Genomic DNA, 7,187 nt, shown 5'->3' with positions numbered 1-7,187 from the left:
AGTACAGTAGTCAACTCGTACGACTTAACAACATGCCCGTCATGGGTTCAATCCCCAAATAGACCGTGCCGCCATACGTAGGATTGACTATCCTGCTATGGGGGGAAATCAATTAGTCACTGAAAGCCAAGACCACAAGTGGTACAGACACATACCTTGACCGACAACGGTTGTTGAGCCAAAGAAGAAGAAGAAGATGCTATCATCTACCTGTAAAGTGTAACAACGTTCGACCAATCTGCAGAATTGGATGTACAAAACCTTCGCTACAGAGCAAAGACAAACATTCCGATGCGAATTCTAAATGCTTCCCTTTACCTTCCACTCAATGCATTTAAACGGATGATAAGAATGAGTAATCACAGTAATCTACCCCCTTCCGCCGAGCAGGAAGATAAACCATCAGGTGATGCAAACGTACAGAAGCCAAAGGGAGATTAAACAGCGGGCATCATCATCATCATTAGCATCATCATCTCGTCGCGGGCAGCTTCACGTGTGAGCTTTCCTTCTCTCACCTGTGCTCCATGGCTGTCTTTTGTCTTTCTCCCTCTATTTCTATATATTGCTCGCAGTCTCTTTTTTATTGCTCGGTAGCGGCTTTTTGTAAAAGAAAGAAGAAAAAACCCCGCGCGAGGTAGCGGTGTGTGCGGTAACTATGACGACAATCAGCGATGCAGTGCGAACGCGCGACGTGCAATGCGGAACACAACACAAAAGGGCGGCAACAAACGGGAATGAGCCGCGCGTGGTTCAAACCCTTTCGCAGGGCTTTTGTAAGTCACCACAGACACACACAGCGGGGCTTGACTGTGCGAGAGAGGTTTGATCGGTTTGTAAGGTCTGATGAGAAGTGGTTAAGATGAAGAAGGATGGGAAGGAGAGGAAGAAGAAAGCAAAAGGTAAACCAAACCATCGCTTGAAGAGTTATTACATCGCCAAGCATTAAGTACAGTTAGCATTTTTTTGTTATTATTTTTTAGTTTTTCGCAGCCCCTACTTGCCGCGTCTCTGTAGCTTTTGCTTACGGTTCCAGGTGCTTTTTATCGTGAGTTGTGCTATTGGAGCACAAGACACAGGAGGAAGAGGTCGCCAACTCGGGGTGAGATTGGTTTGTTAGCTTTAACGTTCACGCTCAGCATGAGTTTGGTATCCCAGTTATTTGGGTTAGACAATGTTTTGGGTGATGTGCGTAGTTCTTTTTGTTTGTTTGGAATATTCACGCAATATGTGGCCGATGAGTGATGAGCTTCTGACCGCAAATGAAATGGAAACTACTTGAGAACGGCTGAGAAAAGCACCGTTAGGAAATTAGCGAACGCCAAACATCTGAAAGGTGTATTATTAAATTAACCGGCTGGCTCTGGTGCTTTTAGTCTTTTACCGATTTCCTTCGCCTGTTTCTTCCGTCATCCATCGATCAATTGTTTTGATGGAGGGTCATTTTATGTTTCTTCTGTTTTGAATATAATTAACTGGCACCTGCCAAGGGCGGAGCTGTACATGTGGGTCGTAATTTTCGTACAGTTCGTGGAACCTGTTGCATTGGCTGATGGCTCACGTTCGTCAGCCTTCGGCAGGCTATCAATTGGAATAAATCAATTACTCACTTCACAGTGCGAGAGTTAATAAAAAAAGGTTAAAAAGTGTCATGTAACGGTTAACTAAAATGCCAGCCGAGATGCTTCATGTTGGCATGATGTGCAATTTTGATAGTATTTGAAATTATTTAATCTTTTTCACGGTCGTTTGAATAGTGTGTCGTTAGCATGAAGCTCTTCTTTGGTGTGCGTATTATGATAGTAGTGGGGTGATGGGCATCATTATTCACGTCACAAATGTGAAAACTTTGACGCTTATCTTGATAAATCCCGTTCGGGCGTGGAACGTTTCTGTTTACTCCAAATCGTGGCAAAACTAATTTTTCATCACCACCTGTGTGTGCCGCCGTGAGGCGTCGGTGGTTGTGCGGGGCATCCTTCCGAGAACGGTGAAGCTCCTGGTTTGAACATAGTTCGGAGCCACAACGCTTCTCACAAACCCCTCTGATGAAGACTCCGGGTAGTTCGTTTGTCAAAATGTTAAACCAAAATTAATGAGTTTCATTTCACAAATCAAAATTAACTCCCCGGACGAAAATTGTGTGCCGGAGAGAGGGAGAGAAGGGCGAAATGTTTGAAGATGCGAAGCGTCCACCTTCTTCCCACCTGGACGGTCTTCTGGTGGCGGCCGCCTCAAGGCCCAAACCTCAGCATCATCATCACCCATCGTCATGGTGTAAATCGTTGACTTCCACACGGAAGCGAGCGCAAAGTTACGGAGGGAAAAACGCGGTGAAATATCAATTCTCTATGCTACTGCTTTACGGTCGTGTGCTTGCCTTCGCTCGCTTGGCCCGCACTGCTTAACAGACCCAGCCGCGTACGCCACCTCCCCCGACGCCCAGTGCAAAGGGTCAACTCAATGCATAAAAATGCTGCCCTCATTTCCGTCGAATATGCTGCTGCTGCTGCTGCTGCTGCTGCTGTGTGCGCGGAGAGAAATTCCAACCCTGCCCGCCACCAATCCAGAGTGGTGGCGAACAAAATGCGATGGGATGTGCGCGTTCGCCAACATCAAGACGATGTTGTACAATTCTTGCCCGATGTTGAAACCAAAGAACGAACGAACGGAACGGTCCTCCAACAAAACCGACCCCGCTGCGCCGACCTGACACCGTCCTGTCTCAGTTTGGTGCTGTATCCCTTGGTATGGACGGTATACACGTACTGTACGTGTGCTGTGAGCCTCATCCTCCATCAGCTACAGCTGCTGCTACAGCATCAGAAGCAAACCAACAAACGACGACGCCGGTTCATGCGCTTCAAGAGCGCTGCTTTGGGGCGATGTTGAATGCGGCGTCGTCGTGTTAGAAGAGCGGTGGAGGACGCTCTGAGCGCCCAGTTGGTTGCCGGTGATGTTTCAAATCAGCTTGGATGGAATAAAGAGAGAGAGAGAGAGAGAGAGAGAGAGAAAGATGAGAAAAACCCGAATGTGGAGTATGGGATTCGAGTTCCCTTTTCTTTTTGCTTCCCCCTGGTCGGCTGTATTTCACCAAAGTACGATGAACCCCCTCTCGTCAGACTCTTTTTGCTGCTCTGAACTCTATCGAGATATAGAGGAGAGAGGTGTTGTGGTGGTGGTCGGTATCTTTTATCGCTTCATCGGCGTATCGGAAGCGGCGTGGCACTGAGTCGTGGGGAGTGCAACAGGGCAAAGAGTGTACTACAACTGCTGATAAACGGTAAATATGCTTAGGTTGGTTGGAGGGTGGTTAAAGCAATGTTTAATGTGACGGGGTGACACTGCGAGCAAATCTGAGTGATGTAAGTGTGTTTATAATGAAGAGTAGACGGTGAGGTAGACACAAGGGGGTGTAGCTCAGATGGTAGAGCGCTCGCTTAGCATGTGAGAGGTACCGGGATCGATACCCGGCATCTCCAGTCGATCTTTTTGTTTATTTCGACCTGTGTGATGAGACATGTCTGGCTATATTACTCTACTAACATTATACACTTTATTGACACTAAAACTACCGAACCAATAATTTTGACTGGTTTCGCTTCAACTCCAACAGACATTTAGCATAAGTACATACTCTTACGAAGTACATAATATGACATTGCTTCAATTTAGCGTTATTATGCATTCCAAATACATTATTACCCCAAAGTTCAGCTCGTTGGAATGTTTCATTAAACAATTTTTTTTGCTATTTTGACACGAACACTCAAAACGCTTGGTAGTTTGTAGCGTTCACTAAATAAATTCTGAAGTATCAAAACTCTCTTAGATAGCTGTATAATTGTATATGCTAATGTTAATATACAATAGTGTTTCAAAGGGTTCCGTCGAATCCAATGAATCCAATTAAAGAATAAAGATTAGGGGAGATTGTTTCACATTTTCATAAAACCCTTCTTTTAGCAATTTCACTCATTAGTATATAAAACGATGCTGTTTTTCACTGTTATTTACCTTCCCTTGAAACTAACAGTCTGAAACTGGAAACGATTGAAATCGAGCAAATGAATTGCCTTTGTTCGGTTGGAGTGTGGATAAGTAGTGTGTATCTTTGCATTGTTTCCAATCGATATTATCTGCTTCCATAGGAGGCAATGATTGGCCTCGTTTGGAAAGTATGATTTGATTTAAAAAAGAAAATGAAAACTCTTCAACCACGTGGCTCAATGGTCTAGGGGTATGATTCTCGCTTTGGGTGCGAGAGGTCCCGGGTTCAAATCCCGGTTGAGCCCGCGATTTCTTTTTTATTGCACTTACGCGTTTGCAGTGGAACATGTTTGTTTGCTAAAGATGCGCAATGGATCTCGACGGAAAATCTGTTTTGGTAGTTTTGTAGCTGTATGTGAATTGTAATTAAATCGATTGATAAGTTCATGGAAACATTTGAATGTTTTTTTCTTCATAATTATTTTAATTTGCTATGTTTATCAAGCTCTGGTGACTACGAACATTAATTAGGAGCCCGAAGTGATAGCAAAAGAATTATACTATTTTGGAACAGTCGTAAGATTATCTAAGGGTGCACACATACTTTATGAAAATATACAATGAATAGTAGAACACGCGAATTGTGAGATACATCGCACATTGATACCGCCAATGATTCTTTAACGAAACATGAACCTTCAATGTTTTGAACCTTCCGTGCAAAAAGCAAAGCCTAAGTATGGCATTCTCCGAAAGACGATGTTGATTACAACAAAAAGAAGTGATATTATAGTATGAATCGGTTAGATTGTATCAAATGGTCGATGATGTGATGCTTTGTTACTGCACCAAACACTTTATTATGTGATCGATAATTTCTTTATGTGACAGATATCATCTGAATAGGGTGTTTCGTACTCTTAATGTCTCGTAATACTCAATTGTTAGAGGTGAGTCTAACGGCCTGTATATAACAGGAGCTTTGAAATGGCGTTAGACATGTGGCTCAATGGTCTAGGGGTATGATTCTCGCTTTGGGTGCGAGAGGTCCCGGGTTCAAATCCCGGTTGAGCCCAGAGGTTCTTTTGCTGCTTACTGTTGGTAGTCTTTTTGATTGAACGCTTTGAGTTGAGTTAGAGACGTGTATTGAGTTGAGTGTTCACATTTATTCTTAAGAGACAACTCCACCGTTATTGATTCAATCGTTTTGTTTTGCTTCTTCCATTGCATATATTAATTCAGACTTAGTCTATTCACAGCAGTGGTTGCCATGTTTTATAATCTTATAAGTTAAAATGTAATGTTTTTATCAATGCTTTTCATGGTGTTACCAAAAGGAATACATTGTTTTTCTATACGAAAGAAGGAAAAAAGATTGGTTGGAGATGCCGGGTATCGATCCCGGTACCTCTCACATGCTAAGCGAGCGCTCTACCATCTGAGCTACACCCCCGTGGTGAGTGAAGGGCTCTCAATGCTCTACAAAATCTACCTCAGCCCTACATTGCATGGGTTTCATGCTGGCAGCTGGCATACATTCACAACCAACACCAAACCGGATGCTTTCCCTTAATCCGTCATTTAACGCAACAATCCCCCTGCCCTTAGGGTTGGATGACACAAAACACAGACTGATTGCATGCTTTACTGCTGCCAAACGGTGGGGTGGGGTAGAGCTATTATGTATGATCCGTTTGATGCGCTGTCGACAATTCTGCTACACGATCTGTTAATTAATGTATTCAGCAGAGACGTCGACCGGGTTTGCTACGAGAGTGTATGATTACAGTCATTTGGCAATGAGACTGTGTGTCCGTAAGGAAACTGTTTGGCTGTGTGTGTTGTGTGTTGTGTGTGCGTATGTGCAATGCAGATTGATACGGGGGGAGGGATGACAAATGTGTGGTTTTTGCTTTTGCATAATCACCACCCACTTTCCTCCCTCCAGCTGTTCGTCGAGCTCCAGCACAGCGAGCGCACCTCTTATTCATGCTTCAGATTGTCTATGTTGCCCATTATTAGTTCCTCCTTCCCCGTTTGGTGGTTGCTATTCTCTCACGGTGCCAAGAATGTCCGGGGCGGCAACGCATCGGGCCCGATAACGGCACACCAGCAGAGTGTAATGGAAGCTGCTGGGGGTGTGTGTAATCGTGCGAGTATTGAAGCATCATTATCGATGCCGGACACACTACCGGAAGGCCAGAAGGTACGGATCCAACGAAACGCCCCAGCCCTGGGCCGGCAAAGGAACACAAAGTCAATCTTACGGCGCGTTCCGCTTCTTCCGCTTCTTCAGCGTCCACCGCCCTAGCGAAACAGTCCGCGGTCAAAAGCATTTGCTCCTTCGCAACCGCACACCCACTACTACCCTCCCTCGATCTCTCCCAAAACCACAAAAGTGGCCAATTCGAGGCGTCTTCTTCATCGATTGGTATGAAAGAAATAAATTACAAACAGAGAAATCCCACCGAACCGAAATGCTTGTACGCATTCTTTACCGGCCCCGTGACGGTGGTCGGTTCGGAATCGATAGGTGAATGGTAGGGGCGTATGTGTGTGTATGTGTGTGTGCCGCAGAAGGGCAATCGACCGACCGACGGGTGAGGAGCCGCAACGTTTGTGAACGTTGAAATATTTCATTGAACCTGTTTGCGGGCGCGGCGTGCTTTTTTTGGTGGGAAAGGAAGGGGAGAGAAGGGGTGCTGCCATGGAGGCTGAAACCCCTCTTACTACTACTCCGGGCGTGTGAGAGAGCCACCAAAAACGGTAAACCGGTGGCGGATGATGATGGGCCAATTTTTCGGGGCGCGCGCTTCTTCAACGCGCTTTTCCGACCGAACAACGCCAACGGTCAAAGTGTGGAAGTGAACGAAAACACCAACCACCACACAAGGGTGGGGAGAACGAGAGGGAGGAGAATTTTGCAGGAAGAGCAGATTAAGGTTCTTTTGGTGGCTGCCGGCGAGAAGATGTTTCGATGGGCTTCTGGTGTTTTGCTTTTCGTCTCTTCGTGCTCTTTTGCCTTTGCTGTTGTTCGTCCTCCGCTTGCTTGCGGAAGTTCGGCAAAGGCCTTTTTCCCGTTAATGGACCCACTTTGGTGGTGGGGTTTGCGGGGCGAACGCAGTGGCTCTTTCTGGTGGTTTTGTGTGTGTCTTTATTTGCCGTGCCATTTGCCGTGCGCGGTGGAGGTGTTTCGA

The 7,187-nt window shown here is 45.5% G+C and overlaps 4 non-coding genes across 4 annotated transcripts; 3 read left to right on the top strand and 1 right to left on the bottom strand.

The window, feature by feature from the left end:
• The first annotated feature begins 3,409 nt into the window (after nt 1-3,409).
• Nucleotides 3,410-3,482, top strand: Trnaa-agc. Its single transcript has one exon. It is a non-coding gene; the product is annotated as a tRNA-Ala (tRNA).
• A 741-nt stretch (nt 3,483-4,223) lies between these two features.
• On the top strand, nt 4,224-4,295 carry Trnap-ugg. Its single transcript has one exon. It is a non-coding gene; the product is annotated as a tRNA-Pro (tRNA).
• A 698-nt stretch (nt 4,296-4,993) lies between these two features.
• On the top strand, nt 4,994-5,065 carry Trnap-ugg. The gene has a single exon. It is a non-coding gene; the product is annotated as a tRNA-Pro (tRNA).
• Nucleotides 5,066-5,370: 305 nt separating this feature from the next.
• On the bottom strand, nt 5,371-5,443 carry Trnaa-agc. The gene has a single exon. It is a non-coding gene; the product is annotated as a tRNA-Ala (tRNA).
• Between the last annotated feature and the right edge of the window lie 1,744 nt (nt 5,444-7,187).

The sequence above is a fragment of the Anopheles arabiensis genome, chromosome 2, assembly GCF_016920715.1.
Source record: "Anopheles arabiensis isolate DONGOLA chromosome 2, AaraD3, whole genome shotgun sequence".
Taxonomy (NCBI): Eukaryota; Metazoa; Arthropoda; class Insecta; order Diptera; family Culicidae; genus Anopheles; species Anopheles arabiensis.
This window is presented reverse-complemented; position numbering and strand designations above follow the sequence as displayed.